Here is a 25,005-nt window from a genome sequence, read left to right on the forward strand (position 1 = left end):
AAAAAAATTATTTGTTCCCGAATAATAGAAACAATTTCTGCTGTCTTTTATTTTCATATAATCATCGAATTTCGGAAAGAAAAAGTTATTTAAAGCAGATTCTGTCAGGAACTTTCATTGCCATAATTCCGTGCCATCTGTGAAATTCCTATCAAGAGACATCCACGATTAAAAAATATAATGCAATGAAACCCATCATAAAAGTGAGAGATTTTTGTGCATTTGTGAATTTATGTGAATACCCCCAGAACTGCCTGTATATTGTTATAATCTCATTCTTTTTTTCCTCTTGTTTTTCGGTCATTTCCTGAATTTCAAGAGTTGTTAATTATTTCAATTTGATAATGTTACTCTTTTCCATGAATAATAAGATTTAGAATTGACATTGTCAAAAGGGATCGGAAACCTTAATTATTCCTTTAAATATCCACCCTTTATTTTACCTGTCATTACATATTTTCCTAAAATTCTGATGAAAGTTTAGTGTAGTGTATTTCTCCTGTAAATGATTCGCCATGGTATATAGATATTTTAAATTCAACAAAGTTTAAATATCCACCCAAAAGACCTCGCATGAATTATCCGATTAAACAAAGCTCTCGTTTAATTCATTTAAAATTATTAACATTTCCAAGTATTTCCCTCTAAGTTTCCCTTGAACTATCTTGGATGAGCATGAATATCTCGTATTTGGCATATAAACTATAGAGCAAACTGTTTTGTTGAAGAATTGGTAGTTGAATGACATAAATTTGAAATTAAGTTTTGGAAATTCATGACGAATATACTACAACGCTTCATACCTGCATATTTATTATGAAGCGTTAACGACGGTGTAAAGACGAAAAGTGACCCCGTAGAATATGGATCCGGTGTCATTTTTCAAAGTAGAAATTTGACCCCCTGATCAATATATTCTACTTAGAAAAATGACGAACTTTTTTGTAGAAATTATGTTTTTTTCTCTAGAAGTTATAAGAAAGGTTAATATTTTTGATCCCTAACCATATTAATTTGTGTGAAAAGAATGGATAACTGTTAAGAAAGTTAGATCTCATAAATATCTGATTTTCTCTTAATAAAGTATCAAACTTCTTCTCATAAAAATATAGATTAAATTTGTGAAAAAATAACAGACAGGACTAGATCAATGTGCCTTTGGTCTTCGATGGCAGGGTCACAAAAAGTGATTAGCTCAAAATCTTTGCCAATATCTTTTGTCATTTGCTAGTGTTAACAAAGCCTTCACAAAATGAGGCTTTTTACTTAGAAAAATTAATTAATAAAAAAAGAGGTGCTTGGTATACCAAAAAGTGACACAAGTCTGTAAACAATAGTACCTACTCGTCTTTCCCCTTTCTAGTTACATGTAAAAAAAATACCAAAAGAGAAACCGAATGTTGCATTATGAAAACTCATCTCGATCTAAAATACATATTAATTTTTTTCCTTAAGTATGATTGGCAATATTAGCATATTTGAAGTTGCGTGTGCAAAAAAATATAGAACTGTACAAAAAAATATTGTAACACATTGTGTTAGAATCAAGTACCATGCGAGATTCTATAATAGAGGGTTTTGCCTAATCAGAATATTCCTACCAAAACCAGATTTTTTGTATCAAAAAATGACACAGGGTCATTATTTTTCTAAAATCCACACGGAGAAAAATGACCCCAAGCCAAATTCTTACAAAAAAGTGGGTCATTTTTCTAATAGAATATTGGCCGGGGAGGGGAGGGGGGGGGTCAAATTTCTAGGTAGAAAAATGAAAATATTTTACGAGAATCACCTTTCGTCCTTACACCGGCGTGTTGCATCATAGTTCATGTCCTCATGAATTTTCAAAGCGTAAATTTATTTCTTATATGCTTTGAAGCTTTGAGGGTGTATAAAGTTACATGACCTGATGCTTTTTTACATAGGCATAAGCATAAAGCTAGTGACCTCCGTCGGATTGATTTCAAAACATTATCTATATTGTACTTATCTATACTTACATTACTGTATGATTTTGTAAGTTTTAAAGACTTTCCACCATTATAAACACATCTTTGGATTCTTCCTAAGTTATTTTTAGTAACAAGTCAATATCGTAGAATATAATTTTGCACGTGATAACGAGCAAACCAATCAGATTTATTTAATAACACAGTAAAGAAAGAAAGAAAGAAAGAAAGAAAGATAGATAGATAGATAGATAGATAGATAGATAGATAGATAGATAGATTAATTGAGGGAAAAAATTCCGTAAATACAACAAAAGTTAAAAACACAAGTGTCATGCTAAAAACATTCTACAATGAAACAAGACGAAATATTTCGGAATTATTTTTAAAGGAAAAGAAATCGGCCTTCATAACCTTCAGCCGTCCCCAATTATCATTTTAACAACAATAGTGTTAATATTTCTTAGCATTATTATCGAAACTATTAGTACCAGTCAATCAGCTATTAAATAAAAAATGATTTGCATGTTCTTTTTTCAGATATTTACACATGTCCATAGTGTTCAGTAAATATGTCCGCTTTTGGCTGTTTAAAAATGTAATAAACCATATATTACATGACTTTTCGGGCAACAATACCATAATATTTGCCGCACGGTGACAGGAAGACCCTGGAGTGTTTTGTCGCCCTCTGCCTTCGGCATCCTGGCATTCCTGTTACCTCGGGGCAAATATTCTGGTATGTTGCCCTCGAAGCGATGTAATCTCTCTCTCTCTCTCTCTCTCTCTCTATATATATATATATATATTGGTGTAAGTTGTACATCTTGTGATTAATAACAACAGTTTGAACATAGATGTATCAAATTGTGATATCTCCTTCTCAATTTCTATATATTTTGGTGTAAGTTGTACATCTTGTGATTAATAACAACAGTTTGAACATAGATGTATCAATTTGTGATATCGCCTTCTCAATTTCTTTTTTTTTTATTTCCGCGTTGTATTGCAAAAATTTATACATTGACAAGAGTTGGAAGAGACGCTTGGGCAGGCAATATGCACAACAAAATAATTTTTGTCGGTTTTTGGTTTTTGTTTAACCAACTTGAGTGAGTTTTATTATGAATTATCTTGTAGAACTTTAAAACAATTTTAGCATCTCTCTCTCTCTCTCTCTCTCTCTCTCTCTCTCTCTCTCTCTTGTGTGTGACATATTTGCAAGAGCATTGTCAAACATGATTTTTTTTTCTATTTATTAAAAAGTAGGGATGGCAATCGGACACTTTTTTTGTAACCGGTTAGTCGTAATTTTTTTCGATCGAGTTACCGGTTAATCGAACAGGTAGAAATAGTTTGTAAATTCATTTTGCATTATTCAAATCTTCTAAAACCATTCGTTATAAATGCTAAACTATAATAATTAGAATTATTCAATTTTTTAATCAAAGTAGAAAGGGATATTATGAACGTTCACAACAAATTGCTGTCAGAGTCAAGCCTTATTTCACGGACATTCACATTGCTTTCGCTTCTCCACTATAAATATAATTCTAATTTGAAAAAGAAATCATTAACCTCTGAAAAGAAACTCAGGAAACTTCGAAATGTAACCCCGTATAAAAGTACTAAAGCCGTGAAAGGACATACAGATTCTCAAAAGAGTGTAAAAGTAAACTGAAATCTCGAATTATTCAATTAATATTCATTTTCTCGGATTGACATTCTGTTATAACGAATTACCAATTCGTTCTCTCAGATTATCAATTCGTTCCTTCGAATTTGACAATCCGTTCTCTCAAATTGTTATTTATTCTCTCGATTTAAACAATTCATTCCCTCGGTATCTGTCCATCTCAGATTTGGCAGCTTGTATTTAATGAACAGAGTATGAAGTAGTACACACTCTACATATCACGGACCTTACTGAGAAAAATACATGAACATTTTCCAATCCATATACTAGTACTCATATTTGTATAAATAAAGCCTTAGATTTTTGTGTTATTTTAAAATCATGAAAAATCCTGATAAAGTAAACATGGGTTTTGTTTTTATTTTTTGAATAAGTCTATATCGACTTAATTTAAAAATACTACGGAACGAGTTCATCAAACAAGATTGTCTAAATCAAGAGACCGAAGTGATAATCAGTAGGAACGGATTGTGTTATTTGAGATCTCGAATTACAAATCGAGAGAACGAATTGGCAATCTGTGGGAACGGATTATGTAAATTTGAGATCTAGAATTATTAATCGAGAGAAAAAATTGATAATATAAGGGAAAGGATTGTGTAATTCGAGATCCCAAATTAACTTTTACTTTTTTGGGAATCGACATGTCCCTTCAGGGCTTTCGTAAATTCGAGATCTCAAATTACCTTTTACTTTTTTGAGAAATCGACGTACGTGTCCCTTCAGGGCATTCATTGGTAGCTGAGTGTACTTATTTCACTTATTCCTCTGTCCATCTCAGATATGACAATATGTGTTTAATGAATAGAAAATGAAGTAGTATACACTCTACATTTCATTACGGTCTTAATTGAGAAGCATTTTTCCAATCCATATCTATATAGAAATCGTAATCGTGTGAGATAATGGAACATCTATAATTATATGGGATGTCTGTTTTATGCAACTCGTTGAAACTGCAAGTCACGCAAATAAACACCATTTCAACTCGTTGAATAGAGCAAATATAAAATCACACAATATTGATGTCCTCTGTATATTTTTTTTCTGAAGTATTATTATTTATTTTCATGTACTAGATATAAAGATTTTTTGTGACCCATTATAACTTGGATATTTGGAAGAGAATTAGAAAATGTTCGTTACAGTCGTAAGATATTTTGTGAAAAGATCCACAGATTTATTTAAAATATACATTGTTATAAAGGAAAATTATTTTTTAGTTTCAGTGGGACTTCCACTTGTGAAAAGACGGTAATAGAACTAGAAGAGTACAATGTCATGGAGTGCATAGATCGCTTCTTTGAATATTGGTAAGATCCCCCTTAAAAACAGAAAGAAAAGTATTGCATCGGTTATCTGTATTCCATATCATGTTTTCTTTGCTAAAACTGATCTAACTTTTAACATTTTCTTATTCTTGAATCAGATCCCTTTACTTTAAAAAGATTTTTGCCAGATAAATCTCGATAGCAAAATGTATGTATATTTCATCTTTTCCATTCATGATACATGTAAAAATGGCATTCTAGTTAAACAATAAAATACTTTCTTTGGCTGTTGGTATGTAGTATTGTAATTTTTTTCTGCAATAGCTGCAACGTTAATTCCCATACTAAAAACCAAAATCCTATTCATACAAAGAAAGACATTGTATTGCTTACATTTATGTCTGTATAAATAATCATATAAAGTAGGAATAAGTACGTTAAATATTGTTTTATTGATATGTACATGCGTTGTGGCAACGCACTTTGAAAAAATTACGCATTTTGAAAAAATAAATCAAAGTGCGTTAAAATTGGGACATAATCAACGCACTTTGAACTTTTTTTTTCAAAGTGCGTTAAATTCTGGACAAAATCAACGCACTTGGAAATTTTTTTCAAAGTGGGTTAAGAGATTACATCAACATTTTTTACCATGAACACACTGAACGCACTTAGGAAAAAACATATATAAAATAAAAATTCTGGACTTAGATTTTAATAATAGACAACATTATTTTATTATATATCTTTCGGAAAACTGATAAATTGATCTGCACTCACCGAGAACGAGGAGAAGACAAGCAGAGGGTTACTCAGCCCAACTCTTTATCTTTCCTACCCCAATATATGTATTTACATAACTGGTATGACATTGATATACTTTCTCTCAATAAATTTGAGTTAACATAAAATACATGAAAAAAGTGAGGTAAACGATCCTGAAGAAAAAAAAAATAATAACGCACCCTGTTATAATAAAGAGAGGCTCGAAGGCCATATTGCTGATCTAAGCAACAATAGCCAATTGACTTTGCTTTGGCCAATTTAGCTCTACAAAATCAAATACAATACAAATAAAAAAATGTAAAAAATGTATAAATTGCATAAAGAATTTTTTTCATACCTCTGAAAATTAATCAAATACCTATTAAAAGAAGGGCCATCGTATTGTGCGGGAATAAACATTTTTTTCATACTTCTAAATACTTATCAAATAAATATAAAAAGACCATCATATTGTGCTGGAAATTATTTTCAGTAGTAATATCATGATTGCTCCCTTTTCCCTAAGAAAAATGCGATTCTTTAAGTCACTTATCGACCCCTACATCCACCAAACTTATTACAGGCTGGATAAAATAAAAAAAAAAACGAAACGAAATTGTGCTGTTAAACAATTATTTCTCCGCAGATTCTAACACATCTGTTTCATATTTAAATATTTTACTAGGAAAAGACGTTAATGGTAACCTAACAACAAAGCTTTATGATAAACGTGATGACTTTCAACTTTTCAAGCGTCAACTTTCCTTACTTATGTAGCAAAATACCCTTATCATCTGTATATGGGGTTTATGTCTCTCAGTTGATTCGATACACAAGAGCATGCTCTACGTATGAAAACTTTCTAAAACGAGGCAAGCTATTGACAAACAAGTTGACGAAACAAGTATATCAACAGTCTCGTTTGAAGTCATTTTTTCGCACGTTTTTCGGTCGAGACAATGACCTTGTCAGTACATACAAAATGTCATTAAGTCAAATGCTGACTGACGTTTTTCATACTAATTGTAAGGCCATTATTTATACACTGAACTGTCTACAGATTTTTCCGGTTTTTGTTTCCCGATCATGACAAGGAGCACACGGCGAGTGTGACCGGTCGGCAGGGAATGCTAACTCCTCCATGACACCTGATCCAACCTCTAAATTTTGAGGTCCTAGTTTGCTCTGCTCCAAATTTGAATCATTTCACTGGACTTTCGAGATTGCTATTTCCATATTTCATTCTAAAAGACCCATTTCCCTTTTATAATATTTAAGAGAACCTTTGAGAACAAGGCAACTCCTAAAACATCTATGTCTCAGATCCTGATGTGACCCTATCACCGAAAAGTTATCCATCATGTTCAAATAATTTTTTTATCATACTAAATTTTGCAAGAATATTTACCAAGCGTGCACATTTTTTTTTTTTTTGCAAAGTGCGTTCATATGGCCGATATAAGCGCACTTTGGAAATAATTTTTTTTAAAGTGCGTTATCTTGGTCTCAAATTTAACGAACTTTGAAAAAAAAATTCAAAGTGCGTTGTAACAATGCGTCATCGTATATTTTTCATTAATGGAAGAGCCACTGCTCAGAAAATGAATACAGGATACCTGCTTAGCAACTTATAAGTATTGATAAACGACAATGATTTTTATAAGAAATAGAGGATGTAAATATTAATTTATTACAACACAAATACTGTAGATCAGCTAATTTTCGAGACATCTTATTTTCGTAAGAGAGTCATTAAATATTTCTAATCGAGATAATTATAAAATGTTCACGAAATTTGGGTATTTTTTATAATCTTAAATAATTTAATACAAATATACTCGAAAATGGAATTTTCAGTCAGATGGATTGCGTAATTACACGAAAATGGACAGAAGGCAACAAAAGAGTAGTAAAAAAATAGGGATGAATAATCCCAGTTCAAACTGTTAACAATCAGATTACTTTAAAGTAGCTTTAAATCACACAGATTTAAAATATTGGCCTATAAATAATTTAAACTGTTTTGCTAAAGTTGTCTGTTTATAGTCATCCAATGAAAATAATTCAGCATCGAATCTTAGGTTGAAGGTCTAGACCTCATTCCCTATACCTAGCTATACTTATTTAATTTTTTAAACAAAAATATTGAATGAATAAGATTTCGTATTTAATTGTAAATATTTTTGATAGTCACATAAATCAACTTTTACAGTTGCAATATTAATAAAATCCATTTTGGACTTATCTACATTTTGAAAAAAATGTGACATTAATTTTGCATTATCTGTCTATCATGTATTTTTATAGTAATAACTATGCCCCTTTGACGAGATATAGATCGTCTCACAAAGAAACATGTTGCGCTGGATACGGAGGATACAACTGTGATTGTGAGTACATTAAAAAAAAATACATGTTATGGTCTGTTGAGGCATTCATATCACCAAATATGTCACCTGGGACAATACATGCCGACCATTCAGACATATATTGCCCATCAGCGAATATTCTTGAATGTTCTTTGCTTATATTTCTCTCTCGTCAAATATCGGTACAAATACTTCTCTCCCTCTTTTTTGAAATTAGATGTAGGTAATTTTTGGTTATGAATTATTTCTTCCTTATAATTCACCGGATATTATAATCCTAAATTAAGAAATGTTCAAATATCAGCATTCACAGGATATGGGCTTGGTAAACTTACTCAGAAATAGAAACAATCCAAATACCTCTGACGCCTGAACTCTTTATAGGGTATAAGAATTAGAAATGTTTAATAGCAGAAACTGATTTAATGTTTCAAAACAAATTTACTCTCCTGCTTTAGTCCTTTTGTACATGGATTCTAGAATGTACGAGGGTTGTTCGGAAAGTTCGCGGACCATGTCAATCATTGTTATACTATTTTAAAGAAATTTTAAATGGACACATTATCATATGTAAAAATATTTATTTTCTTGATGTGTGAAGTTTCATTCCATGTGATTTGATAGAAATCATATTACTTTATCAGTATTTGATTTTCTAATTTTTTTTATTTTGGAAAATAATGATACAAAGAACATTTTTACCAAATAGATTTATCAATTACAGGGTCTGTCTGTGTTTCAGCTCTATATTTCTATGGTGTGGAGTGCAACATATTTTTTTTTTAAAGATTCAAGTTATATGATGAAAAGACATCTATTCATGCTAAGAAATATTGTTCAATTAATAATGATCTATTTGAATAATTTAGTACTAAATTATTGACAGTTTTATTATCAAAATCCTTCTCTTTTTCAATTCTATCAATTCAGATGTGTTTTGTTTCTTTTCTTTGATTTTTTATGATGAATGTTAAAAATGAACACAATGAAAAAATGTTATAAAATTCAAGTAATTCCACCTCAATTTTACCGAAGCAACAGAACAACTTCTGATGTAATTTTCGCTTCACAATTCTTCTTTAAAGACTCCAATGCTCTAGGTCAGATGTGCAACAAATATGTTAGAAATGTAAAAAATATAAAGAAAAAATTGATGAGTAAAATGTTTCTGGTTGACCTTAGTTGCTTACAGTGTTTGTCCAGTGAAGGAAAATATACTATAAAATATATTTGATCTTCTAAATATATATTTTAGCTAGTTTTTTGACATGAATACGGAATAATTCTAAGATAGAAAGCCAAGTTTAAATACGTTTATGTGTTTTAATTATGAAGTATTGGACTAAAAATGTTTGCACAATTTCTTTACCACTTGATGTTGCCAACACTTTATGAATTTTTGTGTTATGTGGTTTTAATTTTTAATTTACATGCAGTCAGGAGTGCAACAAAACTGTTTATATCTTTACTAAAAAAATAAATTGAAAATAATGTTTGATACTATTTGATGTTCAAAATATTATGTCTATCAACTAATTAAAGACATTTTACAGTCAATTCAGAGAATAGTTTTCATCACTTAACTAATATTTTTAAATACATTTGTACAATGAATATATATTACACATTGTAAATAATCATGTTTTTGAAGTCTTGAAAATAAGAAAAGCTTGCCGTAAATGATAAAAAATATCAAAACGACAAACTGATTTACAAACTAAGAATGGGATATTGTGTGTTATAATTTTAAAATAATGTTAAATAAAATGTCAGGAGTGCAACACAATAATGTAAAATAGGGACACTTCAAAATCTAGTATTCTTTGTAAGAAAACTTGTATATCAAAATTCCCTTTTGGCTTAGATTTAAAGAAATGACGTAAATGGACCCAAAAAAATATTTTGGGGGAATTTTCTTTGTTTCATATTTCTTTCATATTAAAACTTTTCAAACCAGAATTGATGGAATAATGTAAAATAACAATCAAAAAGCCAATTTTTTTCACATATACAAGAGAAGAAACTCAATCAAGGTCTAGATCTAATCATTTATATCCCTGATACCATTTTGAAGCATAAAAAAACTTTCTTTTGATTATGTATTTTAGAAAGTCTTTGAGATGAAGTGATATTTTCTTTTTAAAAAAAAAAAAAAATTACTCATAAAAATTCTGAAACTTTTTTAATCCAATTGTATTGCAACTTCAGGAATTTTAACTAAAATACATGTACAATATGATGGTATAAGTGAAAAAAATGTCATGGGTAGTTGAATTTTAAAAAAAAAATTCAATTCCGTGATCATTATTTTTGAATTCACCTCGGTGCCATTTACCACACATGCACGACTCGCTTTTGACATATTTCCTGCTTCCTGTAGCATTTTCAGAGTTTATTCAGGAGTTTCCCCGAGTATAACACAAAAGTGTATCGTTAACTGCTGCTCCGAGACGTTCTACAATGTCATCTTTTTGTCGTTTTTGAATGAGGACTACCTATCTTCTGAAATTGATTTCTTTTGAACGAAGCAAAGTGATTAGGCATAATTTTGTTATATGAACAGTTTTTAATTTCAATGTCTAGGATTGTTAGTGTATTGTTTGTAAATTTCGAAATTTTGACGTACTCCACAATCCAATTTTTGCAGTCTTTAATTTTGGATAAGTTTGAAATAAACGATATATATATAAAAAAAATAATACACGTCAGTCGAATTTATTTTTTAAAACATTTCTACCAAATTTGGATATAATATGATGTTAAGTAAAAAAGTAAAAAAAAAAACATATATGATGTTCGGAAGCTAAATGTACCGACAATCAGAAATCTTATTAATTGAAAATGAAAATTTTGACATTTAAATCTAACAAGGTTAACAAGGTAAGGAATACACCGTACCCTATAACACATATACACACCCGTTTAATTTTCATAGCTTGTTCAAGTGGTTTTAACTATGATTTTTAAGCATAACATACTGTTTTTATACTACGTGTATATACCAATTCTGAATGCTTTTTTGTAGATATATGTAGCGATAATTGTCATGGCCGTGGTACCTGTGTCGCTCCCGATGTTTGTAAATGTCAAAGTGGTTATTCTGGGAATGCTTGTCAAACTCGTAAGAAAAATATCTACCGCAAATTAAAATTACTGAGCTGTATTTCAAAACATGTGGAAAAACTTAGATTTTAATGTGTGCAATTTTTCTTACCTTTTTGGTCACAACTCTGTCAGTATTTTTCATGTCTCATTTTAGTTAACAGCTGAGAGTATTTCAAACTTTTGTTTACAGCTAAGAGTATTTCTCATTTTTGTTTAAATCTTAGACTAATTCTCATTTTTGTTTACAGCTGAGAGTAATTCTCATTTTTGTTTACAGCTGTGTGTAATCCTAGCTGTCAGTTTGGGTCCTGTACAAGTCCCGACGTTTGTTCTTGCAACCAGGGATACACTGGCGGACAATGCGAAATACGTAAATTTTAAATTTTTAACATTAACATTTTTACAATATCCCTTGATATTTGTAAATTTTAATCCAGAATTTAAAAAAAAATATTGCATTTGAACAACATTTCAAAATAAACCTTTTATGTGGCCTATAGTGTTAGATGTAGAATATTTGAATTTATATTCCTTTTTTCTAAAAAAAAATCTTGATTTTGTTTTTAACATGAATTACATGGATAAACTTTAAATTGTTACAGCTCTATGTGATCCCTTTTGTCAGAATGGAGGCACCTGTATTAGTCGAAACACATGTGAATGCCCTTCGGGCAGGTACAGTGGTCTGAGATGCGATATTCGTAAGTGAACCGACCTGATTGTTTGTCATTTTCTGAAATAAACTTTGCAGCTAACTTGATATAGAAGATTCAGGTCTTCAAGTTTTCGCCATACACCTGTCTCATTTCTTTGTCTTATTTTGGCATTTGTACTTGTATTTGATCGTAATAGTTGAACAATTGTATGTTTATCCCAAATTGACCTCCCAACCGTGCTCCCTGCCTCCCTTACTTTAGAATATTTCCGAGTACCAAGGCTCCCTCTCTCACAAATGGGTGTTTACACTTATTTGTCTTTAGGATCAATGAAGGGCCACATTGTAAAGTAAAGCTGCAGATCAATTGTTAATCTTGAGTAAATATAGGAATTTATATTCAATGACAGACTTATCCAAGAACTTTACGGATATTCACCAGATTCAATTATCCAAGGTGGGAGGGGGGTATCCTACTCTGTTTAGTAGTAATGTACTTTGATTTTTGTTTATCTGAGGCAATTTGCTCGTAGGTGTACATTCAATTATTTTCCTTTTTTGTTTTTGATCGACAACGGCTATCTTTCAAACGGAATTTGATAAATATTCAAATTAAGAAAATCAGTTTAATTATCTCTGAAATCTTAGCAATTTTATTTCAACTTCTTTTGAAATATGGTTGCCTAATATTTTTTTTTTTCTATACCTGATATTAAATGGAAACAAAACTTTTTGATTTTTGAAGGTGCTATACGGTAGCTATAGTATGCCTATAATTTGTCTTAATTTATAAATATTATTAATAACCAAACCGTTTAATACTATCTCAATCGTTCCGTTTTATCATAGTTAGGCAACACCTTCTATATTAATGCTGAATCTGAAGCTGAAATACTAGTATGCAAAAATATTCAACGTCTGTAAAGCATTACAAATTTATCTCAAAAATGAGAAATGTGTTTACTTACAATTTACAGCCATTTGTAATCCTCCTTGCTTGAACGGAGGGACTTGTTCCACATCAAAACAGTGTCTGTGCCCAAGTTCCTATCAAGGGAGTGCCTGTGAGATACGTACGCATCTCATTATAGTTTTCAGTTTAAATTATTAATTCTACATTGATAAATGAATGATTTGCTTCATATTTAAGAGTATATTAAAGAGTTACACATACTGTTCAGGTATGTAGTTATATATTTGATCAAGTTAAAAAAGCCAAATAAATATAAAAATAACAAATTTTGTTTTCTGTAGTAAACGACTATTACCTTAATAACTGATTCATAAGTAGAAAGTTTTCGTAAGATGCCATATTGATGAAAGAGCAATTGTTTTTCAGCTGTTTGCAAACAACCTTGTCAGAATGGTGGAACATGTGTTTACCCAGACATATGTTCTTGCACAGAGACTTATGCAGGAAAACATTGCGAAACGGGTTAGTTTGATGTTTATATTTTCGTTAGGGATTTTAAAATAAATAGCATACTTTTCAATTAGTGCAAATTAAACTGCTGGAAGAGGAAGTTTCTGATTTTATTTTGTCTTGATATAATGGAGTACAAAATTAAACACTCTTTCATTCATCATGAAATTAAAAGAATTAAAAGTAATGTGAATATGCACACGAAGACTGTTTATGTGGAACTATACAAATGAATTGAATTAGATAAAATTAATTAATAAATTAAGATAAAATGAATTAACAAAATAATAAATAAATTTATAATTAATTAATAATCGAACAAAGCAATTATATAAAAAAAAAAACATGTATAAATTAAAGAAAATAAATATATAAAAACAGGTGGATATATAGATAGATAAATAAATAAAAAATATATTTACGTGTCATTCATGCTACACAAGACGCAATAAATTGATAATTCAATCTTTCCAAAGTAACTAACTATTCTCCTTAAGATCTATCTGAAAAACTACACTTACCAAACTAAAATAATCAATACAGTCATATTAAGAAAGGAATAACTAAAGATATTTCAAACAAATAACTAATGATAAAATCTATATTTTCACAAAACTTGTCAATAGCTAAGAGTAAGGTATTAATTTCCTCACGAATAAATAGCAACACGAACATATTTTATCCCTTTTTCTGGGTCAAAATGAATGTCAAGGGACGACAGGGAGTGGACAGCGTGGTCAGGGACTTAGTCAGGGGACATCAGGGAGTTGACAAGGACGTTAGAGAATGCCAGGGGAAATCAAGGGGTAGAGAGTGGTAACAAGGGCAAAGTCAGGGGACGTCATGGAGTTAGACAGGGTAGTCAGGGACAACGACAGGGAATCATAGGAGAAAGTCAGGTGGAGACAGGAAAATGTCAGGGAGTGATAGGGAAACGCCAGGTTTTTTTTTAAATCCAAGGGGGAAATCATTACAGTAGTGCTTGCTCATAATAACTATGAACTTATTTTTCTGCATAATTCCCAAAAGCAGAGAAAAATCTTCAAAGAATTTATGCATTTTCACATTATCACCAATAGAACCCCACCCTTACACCAGAACCCCTGACCCAAGGCCCATTAAATTCAGAATTTTTTGAAAATCTCTCTTGCTCACCAAAATCATGCACTTAGTTTGTCTGCAAAATATACAGGTGAGAAAGAAGATTTTTAAAGAGTTTATGCATTTCACCATATAATCTGATCATATAGATCTACTGATCATCAATTGAGTCTCATCCTAACATCAAAACCCTGACCATTGAGTTATGATTTTCACAATTTTGGAGGACTCAATGCATATTTCAATAATGCAAATAGTTTGATTACTTGATGTCCAGGAGTAAAGAAAACAATTTTCAAGATTAGATGAATATTGATGTTTTTCCTCCACTCCTCAGACCCCAGGAGGTACGTAGGAACAATGAATTTACAATTTTGTTACCCTTTGCCCATAGATGCTTTCTACTAAAATTGTTTGAAATTGGTTCACCCTTTCAAGAGAAATCGAAAATATGACCAATGGTCGACAGGCAAAAACAAATAGTAATATGTCACCTGAGTGGCTCAGATGACCTGAAAATACCTTCACACATTCTTTTTTACAGCCCTATGTTCCTACCATTCTCCTTGTTTTCCTGGAAAATGCAGTGATTCTGTAACTTGTCAGTGCTACGAAGGTTTTTCTGGCCAGAATGGAATACAGCGATGCAAGACAAGTAAGACAAACAACATGCGTTGGATATTAGCTGAGAAGAATTTTAGTACTTAGTCCCTTGATCACAAGGTCACAAAGAAAATAAAGTACACTGTGATTAAATCAATTGTGAAATGAATTTATAACATAAAATTACATGAAGTTAATGACACTATTTGAATCTTTTATACCAGTATGTCTGTTAATTGACATGATTAAGAGAAATATATTTCTGTAAAAAAAAAAATGAATAAACATTCAGTAAAATCTTTTATGGACTCACGACTCACTAAAAAGTACATAGTTCCTAGACTATGTGCTAAATTATACTGAAATATGATCATTCAAATGAATAAATTGTGTTGGTATTCATTCAACTGATCATCTCTCAAAGTCAAATGCTTCGTAATTGTACATATTTCTGACTCTATGATACTGTAGATTCCTTAATTTACATGAGTAATTAATATCGCGAAATGACTCTTTGCTGCCAAATTGCGAGAACAATAATTAGCGAGTGGCTGGTTAATCAAGAAATTTTAAATGGATTTAAGCCCCATAAAAATATAAAAGCGAGTAATTTTATATTTCGCGAGTGGTGCTTCTTGCGAATATACGCGATAATTAATACCTTGCATATATTACAGTAGTAATTATAAATTTGGCTGATGTTTTAAAAAAGAGGAAATTGTCATGAATTGTGACATGAGTATGTAAGTGAACAAAGGGACCCTGATTTATAGACTTCGAGTGACAACACGTGACACTCGATGACAAATAAGTGAAGTTTACTTACTTAATAGGCATTTATGTCTCATAAAACTGCTTTAAATTCTATTCATCACCAGTCCTTTTGCAGCTAACAATATCCTGTCCATGTTCAAGCAATAATATGACCCCCCCCCCAAAAAAAAAACAAAAAAACAAAAACAAAAACCTTGAGTTGTCAATGTAACAATGTGCATATTAGTTGTGCCTTAATTAAGCATTCTCTCTTCACTAATTGTTAAATTAAATGTGTAATTTAATCATGCGTTAATAAATCTCAACATCATCAAACCAGTCAGATTTATGCTGTTTATTTGTAGTGAGTGGTCCATTGATTACTCGATGTACGTCCATCCTTGCTAATATTGAAAAAACAGGACAGAAGAGAGAAAAATATCGCTTTATGACGGATTCATCCGAACCAGACTCTACTAGAGTAGATACATTGTGGGTCAATCAGAAAGATTACAATTACATGAACGTCGAATTTGCTGCTTTCTATGCAGAACCAGAGAACCTGGCGCTACCAAACTACGTAAAACAGTTCAAATTTGGAATTGTTTCAGGGGAAATACAGATTACTTTACACAAAGTAGACAGAAATGGTAATATACACTTTTCACTTTTCCGAACAAAGAAGACTAAAAAATACGTAATAGAAATTTGTAAAAGAGTCTGTTGAGACTATATTAGTGCTTAAACACATTTATCACATTTTTTTTATTTTAAAGAAAACCTAAGTCTATATGTAAGAAATATCAGATTAAGTGAGACTTGTTTTCTGTAAATACACTGGATTTCCTGTTATATGATCATACATGAATGTAGATAAATGAGAAAATATCACAGGACCCTTAAGGAAGATTTCATTTTTTCCTTCGTGTGTTTGCATTTAATTCCAATAAAGATATCAAGCGATGACTTTGGAGAGAAGGCGAGAGTAAGGATGGCTTTAAAGGAAGACTTTAAGATAATATGTGCTTGAGCATTAATAAAGCCTATGCAAACTGTTTAACAAATACAGTTTTGAGTATTCTATGTCCCATCATATATATTACATACTAGATTTCCGTTTCTGGTGGTCAAAAAAAGATTATTTATATTTCCCCCATCTCCCCTGAGTCTACTATTTATCAACTTAGGTCCACGACCTTCCGATCAAGAAGCGAGCGCCTACCGACGATTTTTTTTTTCAGAAATGAACAAAAAACGTCGGTAGGCGCTCGCTTCGTGATCGGAAGTTCGTCAGAAATGGAAAAAAACAACCAAAAACGTCGGTAGGCGCTCGCTTCGTGATCGGAAGGTCGTGGACCGAAGTACCGGCGCTCGCTTTGTGATCGGAAGGTCGTGGACCGACTTCGGTCCACGACCTTCCGATCACGAAGCGAGCGCCTACCGACGATTTTTTTTTCAGAAAAGAAAAAAAAAAACGTCGGTAGGCGCACACTTCGTGATAGGAAGGTCCTCTATCTAAGTCGATAAATAGTTGATAGCAACTGTTCCTTCGCAAAGCGCTCAGCACATTGAAGTAAAAGTTGCGGGGCTTTCGGCTGAAACCTTAAAAGCGAGATCCGCGTCATAGGCGTTGACTCGATGAAGATCCCTTACTGCTCACTGGTCCTGAGTACCGTGTAAAGGACCAGATTTAAAGCCCTTCACCGGTATATGGTAGCATCTCTATATGAGTGAAAAATTCTCGAATGGAAAACAACAAACAATCAATCAATCATTTCTGAAAAAGTACCAAACTTTTGGTTATGAAAGCGAGTAGAAGTTATAAGAAAATAAATAATTAGTGAAGTTTGCATGAAATATTAAATCTTTAAATATTTCTCTACGGTATTAGATCCCAATCAACCTTTTGTGAGCCAAAATGAGACAATAGACTGCATCAACCATTCAGATTCTCTCAATCCGAATGAAGATGTTTTCCATTGTAACTACACAGATGAAAACTTTGACAGGCTACTGGAAAACGGGGACAAGTAATAAAAAGCAATTTATCATTCATTTCAAAAGATACATCCAAGTGATGAATCTTTGGGGAAAAAATGTCAGATTTATAAAATGCATCATATAGTGAATTAAATATCATCAAAAAGAGATTGATTCTTTGCATCAGATATCTAAATCGATATTTCATTTTAATTTGGCATTTAAAATAAAATAGACGTTACCTTATTTGAGTTTTTATGCTTTTAAAACAGTTTGACGATAACAGTCATTGCCCAGAATGGAGGATTTCGAGAACTGTTAGGAGGCCCCAAAACATATATAAAGGATGTATTCAACGGTCAAAAGTCTAAAAAGTCTACAATGTTTCGTTTTGACTTTGAAAAACCTCGTCTTCATAATGAATCTTTCGGGGCAAAAGCATTTGATGTAATAGAAGATATTACAAAGGTTTTTTTTTTTTTGGATTTTTTCTTCTTTTTTCACAAATTTGGTATTTTAAATATACGAGTATATGTTAATATTAATATATCAGACTTAAATAATGCTCAGATTAAATATAGAAAACTGAGAATCGTAGTCGTGATAGAGTAGTTATATACTCATGATTCCAGAAGCTGGATGTATGTAAAATAACATAATGATAAAAATATACATTTATTCTCGTTCAACGTTAAGTCCCCAATAACATTTATTTGGAACAACTGGATTGATGATCTCTCAGGCCTACAAGGGTACAAGCTTCAGGTTTATTTGCTGAAACCGAATACAGAGTATCTTACTGAACCTTATCCCTGGAACCCACTTCAAGAGATATCCTTCAATGAAACAGAGTCAAATTTTATCTACATGTATACGCCCACGCAGGCAGGGATGTATTCGTTTATTTTAAACGTAATAGACAATGCCAACAATACACAGTACGCTCGCACCTTGGTATTGTATGACCCTTCATCAAGTATCACACTGTCGACTTCACCATTCTTTGCCACAAGTGCAGAACCAGAAACAAACTACATGTGGCAAAATAATCTTAGAAACAACATCACAATATCATGGAAAGGACATTTTGAAAACAAATTTCACGACACAAATAAACTTCTGAATCAAGTTTCGCATTATCGAAATTATGATCATTTAACAAACTATGTCAAAGAAGTTCCAGTAGAACTTGACGACCACACAGGGAAAAGAACATTAAGTAGGATACCGAATATTCATGGTGTTGTGAAGTTTGAATACTCTTATACAAATGAAAACCAAGCCAACAGCACATCTAGGCCTGATACATGGGAATTAGTGGATAACACATCCTCCGAGAGTCAAACAATCTTTACCGAAAGACAAGATGGAGATGCGATTAATTTCTGGGTCAGAGCAACAGATGTCATGGGGAATGAAAAAGTAGACATAACAAAAATATATTTTGATTCAAGTCCACCTGAGAAATTGGCAGATTCAGACGTTCATTTCACACTTAACATAAAATCTGCTAAATATGCTTTTTCAAGTCGGTAAGGATGCAAATTACATTTTTTGTTTGTACACATAACTATTATATATTGACATTTAAATACAATGTGATATTTATTCAAGTCTGAATGATATCCTCAGATTGCAGGTCGACACGATTGATAGAGATAGCGGTATTCATAAAATTCACTTGGAGCTATTGGCGATCAGCGGCGACAGACTATTCCATAAGAGTGATATTCCAGGAAATAAAACTGATGTACGTATAATTGATATTTTCCTTGTTTTCCATATCTTTTAAATTCATTTTTATGTCACATAAAATTGAAGGGGGGAAATGATATATTTGAAAAGCCAAATTGAAAAACATTTTTAAAGGTCTGACGACAAGTTCCTCTTATATCTGTTTTTGTGTCTCTTTTGGGTAACTTAATAAAAATTATTCATAATTCTTATTATCCTGTGATTTCTAAACTGTTTTCAAAATGTCTAAAACCATATATAAACAAAAATTGTTATATCAGCAATTCGAGTGATTTCAAGTGAGATACCATCCTCTGAAATCTTGCATTAATGCCTAGTGATGTACCTCAAATTTTTGTGAGGAAAAGTTCAAACAGCAGTACTTCGGTAACAAATTCTTGGGGAAATAATACTGTATATCATTGAAGAACGTGTCGTAACCTTAAATAATTTTTGCACTTAAAATTTTTTCTTTGAAAATATACAGAAAAATTCCTTCAGCTCAGTTATTGATCTATTTGAGAGTAAATAATTTGAAACTGAAATTTATTTTGGTGTATTTAGGTTGATGTGAGAGAACAGGGATACAAGATACCTATGGGAGAATACTATTTTTATAGTCACTTTATTGACATAAACAATTGCTGGATGGTTGTGCCAAAGGACAAATTCGCCAAAGAGGTTGTTTTGTTAAATCTGACTGTCTATAACAATGCGATGGAAACAACCCATTATAATAAGACGGTATGGATATGCGTGAATAGTAACTGATGAAATTCTATCGGTTATCGCAAAACACACTTTTTACTTGGATATATCACTACTTTTTCACAGATTACACATTTGGCTTCACTTGACGGTATAGATGAGTGTAAGTTTGTTTCTGTCTTTCCTATTTGTTTTATATTCACTGATAGAAAAAAGCGCTGTAAATGGAGATTTAGATATTGCCAAGTATGTATTACGTTCACCCAAAACTTTTTCGGATATGAAAACTGGTATCTTTTCAGACACTGCCCCAAGAAATTTGAGTGTGATAGCAACCTATGACAACAGTGTTCGTCTGAAATGGGTCGTCTCTCCAACCTGCTACGAAAGATCAAAGATCATCCTGCAATTCCGTTCATCTTATGGTAAAGAAGAGACCCGATTTATAGACAAGGACGCAAATTGGGTGGATTTGACAGGACTGAACTCAGAAACAAGTTATAATCTGTCTTTTATAACAGAATATGGAAATCAAAGAAGTAATCCCGTATATCTGCATTTTAAAACAATGAAATCACCACCAGCTCTGACAAGTGGCACCATTGCTGGAGCGTCCACCGGTAAAACCTCTCGTTTGAAAAAAGATACAGCGCAACACATAAGAATTGTTTAGTTGAGCTGATTTCATGAAAATTTTTACACATAGCATCATATTATTTAAAAAAAGAAGAAGAAACGTAGTCTAAATAATAATAATAATGATAATCAATCTAATAAATTATTCTTTTGTATTTGTTTAAATAGAAGAACAAAATATTAATCATTATGTAAAAATCATTTCAGTGTTTTTCATACTTGTTGGTGTCATTGTTACTATGGTAGTACTGTGGCGAACTGGACGTTTGTCACTTGTACGAGACGACATTCGACACCGGGTGTCATTGGTTCGAATGAGTATTGCCAAACGATTTTCAACAGTTAGTAATTAGGTCATTTATAATTAATTATAAGAATTATCCTACATTTTCAATTTTCCGGTCATACATACAAGCTTAATATTTAAAAAATTGCTTTATCATTAGTATCTATTTTTGTGAATATTTCCTGAATTCTACTGACAACTTTGTTTTTAGAATCCCGACTATATGGTTCATGACAATCATATCTATGACGAAATGGAACTTAGAAATACTGATAGATGGATTTTACCGAGTTCTGACATTGTGTTGGATATCTTATTAACAAGTGGAAGATTTGCAGACATATACAAGGCCAGATATCAAAAGCAAAATAACAAGACCAAACAAATCGTCATTGCAAAAACTCTAAAAAGTATGTTCTTTTTAAACAATAAAATACAAGTTGATAAATCTAGTTACATTTATAAATATGCAGTTCAATCAAATTTTAGCTTCATTTAAATGAATGCAAAGTAGTGAGAATTCCTTGCAAAATATTTCATTACTACTTCTGTAAATGTATTTTGAAGCAAACCTGAACAATAATTTGATGTATCCTTTTATGTTCTTCAAAGTAACAAAAATGGATGAAGACATCAAACAGTGATCAACCTAATAATGTAATATGAAGATAACGAGCAGTGATCATGCTCAAAAATTCAAATAAACAATACAAATCGAGAAAAGGAAAACAAGAACCTTCTGAAAACACTAGAGGTGGGATCGGTCTATGGGAGGAGTAAGCATGCCATGTCAATCGTTCACAGACGCAGTGAATAGAGACCTCTTGATTAATCAAGTAAAGGAGTAATCTGTATTCAAAATTAAATATGAAAAAATCCTAACAATTGCCGACTCAGCGTTAAACAATATCAATCAATCATTCTACCAGGGGCCCATAAGTGCACTCGTTCTTTGAATCAGAGGAGGTGCACAGCATTTCCAGTCGTCAAAAGATTGCACAAAGGTCCTTCAGTTATTGGAACTCTTAAATAATACAGGGAATAAGAAAACAAAGTTCAAAACTACGTTGTGTGTCCTTAAAAGACCATGCAAGATCAAATTGTTTTTTAATTGTCTGCTTTAGTTTGAAAATGGATTGTTTAGAGAACATGCTCTTGCGTACTGATCAGATTGGAAACTGCAGATGAAATGGAATATTGCGGGATAAATATAGGAAATTGTCAATGGAAAAGCTAAAGATGCCCCGTTTGTCATGTAGTTTGCTTTTAGTTTAGCTTAAATGTCTATATTAAGTAGAAGGCTCGTGTATGAAACAGATATGGCAGACTCAATGGTGTCTTTTAATCGAGTTCACTGCTTGTGCTTAATATGAGGTCCTGTATTATTCGTAATCAATGTTTGTCTTATTGAGAATTTTTATTTCATTTTTCTCTTTCAAATCATGAATAATTTACATCAAGTATTTTGGACTGAAATACGTCTCATAAATACAACATTAAGACAACATCTAGATATTTATAATTAATCCTTGTCGTATTTTTCCCTGGTTAATTTAAATTACATGTCTTAAAAATATATCCAAACAGACAAATACAACATACTTTTGCCAATTTTAGATTTTTTTTTCGAATAAACTTTCCCAGCATAAGTATTTATGCTGTTTACTAGCATATTTCCAAACTATAATTTAGTGGAAATTCGGTATTGATCTATGAAAAGAAACAACTTTTATGCATATGCTGAAAAATATGCAAAGTATTTAAAACTTTTTTTTCCATTTTAGATGGGTATAGTGAAGAGAACATGCTACTGATGAAAGCAAAGATAATTTTTTTCGGAAAAGAAGTCGGGGAACACCCAAACATCATTCATTTTATTGGTGCTGTCACCGATAATGATGCACGTTAGTCATTATTCATATGTGTATTCAAACCAATGGCCATATATAATTGCGTAGTTTTTATTATTTATAAGTACATTATCGACGACGAGGAAAATAAGAAAAAAAATCTAATTAAATAAATTATTGAATGAAAACTACATTTCTGGCTTTTTTCCCTCGGATATCTCATGATCGGGAAATGCACGATGAATTTGGTTGGTTAATTTGAAGATTTTACAGGTAAACTGGCAAGTAAAACAGGAATTATTTCTCTATGCTAAAATTAAATTTTAGCAATTTATATGCAGCCTTATAATTAAGCATACTAGTGAACAACAAAACGTGAATTCTGGACATAATACCCAAGTATTGGTACATGTACATGCATAACTAAGCAAGGAATAAGACATTTTCATAGAGAAATAATTATATTCCTGTTTGAAACTGCCTCAAGCCAGTAGAACTTCATAAATTTATCTGTAAGTTACATGAAATATCTTCAGATTGTATTATTTTGGGAGGTGGAATTCTTTTTCCTAAAATATATTACAGTTGGACCATACATGGTTTTTGAGTACTGTATAAAGGGACAGCTTCGAGACTGGTTATTACAACAAAAGAATGAATCAACAGAGGACACTGTGGAACTCTTATATCGAATTGTTCATGGAATTTCCAAGGGAATGTACTACCTTGAAACAGAAAAGGTTGAAATATATTACTCTACTCACAAAATATGATTGTACTGGTAGAATAAAAGCTTTTGATAATTCTCAAGTGCGCTACCTCATTTACCCTGTAATATTTATATACCTCCTAGATTGTGCATAGAAGACTTGCAGCACGAAATGTTTTACTGACTGATGAACTAGAACCCAAAATCTATGGATTTGGGCCAGAATCATCGCAACAGGATAGCAGCGAAACAGATGGAGGCGGTGCATCTGAAGAAAAGGTTTGATTAAATCAGAAATCCATGAAAATAATCAGAGTGTTTGAAGAAATCTTATAATTCACATGATGTGAGAAAATGAAGGGGGGGGAGCAAAAATTAAAATACTTTAACTGATCTTTTTTTGGAAATTGAAAGATTATTTAAATATTGGTTTATGCAACAAGTGCTTGTTGATCAGAATAAAAGTAAGCTCTGTTAAAGAATAGACTTTTCTAGGACCGAATCCCTGTGAAATGGACAGCCCCAGAATGTTTTACTTCAATGAAATCTGCCAGCACAAAAAGTGATGTGTGGTCTTTTGGGGTTGTTTTGTGGGAAGTATTTACTTTGGGTATGTACAGTTTATTTTATTGAAGGAAATAAAAAATATTGAAATAAATTAATAGACAATTAATTAATAATAGATGTGTATGCTAGTACTTTATTATTTTATTAGAAAAAGTAAAGAAATATATATTATACTATAGAGAATACCTACACAAAACCCTTCATATGACGTCAGACACTTTTACATGCTTGTTTATAACTCATAAATAAGTTTTAACATTTATATAATAGGTGAAACTCCATACCCGGGTCTGCGAAGTAGAGATGTTCAAACGCAAGTCAGAAATGGCCATAGGATGAAGAGACCAGAATTTGCTAATGACTTGTAAGTCATTGAAGCTTTTATTACATTGTTTTAAGGACAAAAAGGGACAAAAACCTTGTTTTACTGGAAATGAGTACATAAATAGATAAATAAATAAATAAGCGCCATGAAAATTCTGTAAATTACCAATAACATGTATAACATTTAAACATGTTTTGGTAAGCACACCTTTGGATATGTTTAAAACACAACAAAAAGCATTTATTTAATATTTTGATGTGGAATATAAATCATTTAATTTTTTAAAACAGCTACAATGGAATTATGAAGAGATGCTGGAGTACTAATCCAAATCAAAGGCCTAGTTTTAAAGAGATGTCTACACAGATTGGGAAAACCTGCAGTGCAGCACCTACTAATGAATTCTACTATTACTGTGAAAAATGAAGACAGCCCTGGATATTTTTTGAATCGCTTGCTACTAAAAAACATGCAATATTTCAATAAATATTGTATATTTATGGATTATGACAAAAAGATA

The 25,005-nt window shown here is 31.6% G+C and overlaps 1 pseudogene; it reads left to right on the forward strand.

Moving 5' to 3' along the window:
- The first annotated feature begins 13,933 nt into the window (after positions 1–13,933).
- On the forward strand, positions 13,934–24,911 carry LOC133178207 (uncharacterized; annotated as a pseudogene).
- Positions 24,912–25,005: the final 94 nt, after the last annotated feature.

This window comes from Saccostrea echinata, unplaced genomic scaffold, assembly GCF_033153115.1.
Source record: "Saccostrea echinata isolate AGI-Se365-2 ecotype Australia unplaced genomic scaffold, CSIRO_AGI_Sech_v1 ptg000002l, whole genome shotgun sequence".
In the NCBI taxonomy this organism is placed as follows: Eukaryota; Metazoa; Mollusca; class Bivalvia; order Ostreida; family Ostreidae; genus Saccostrea; species Saccostrea echinata.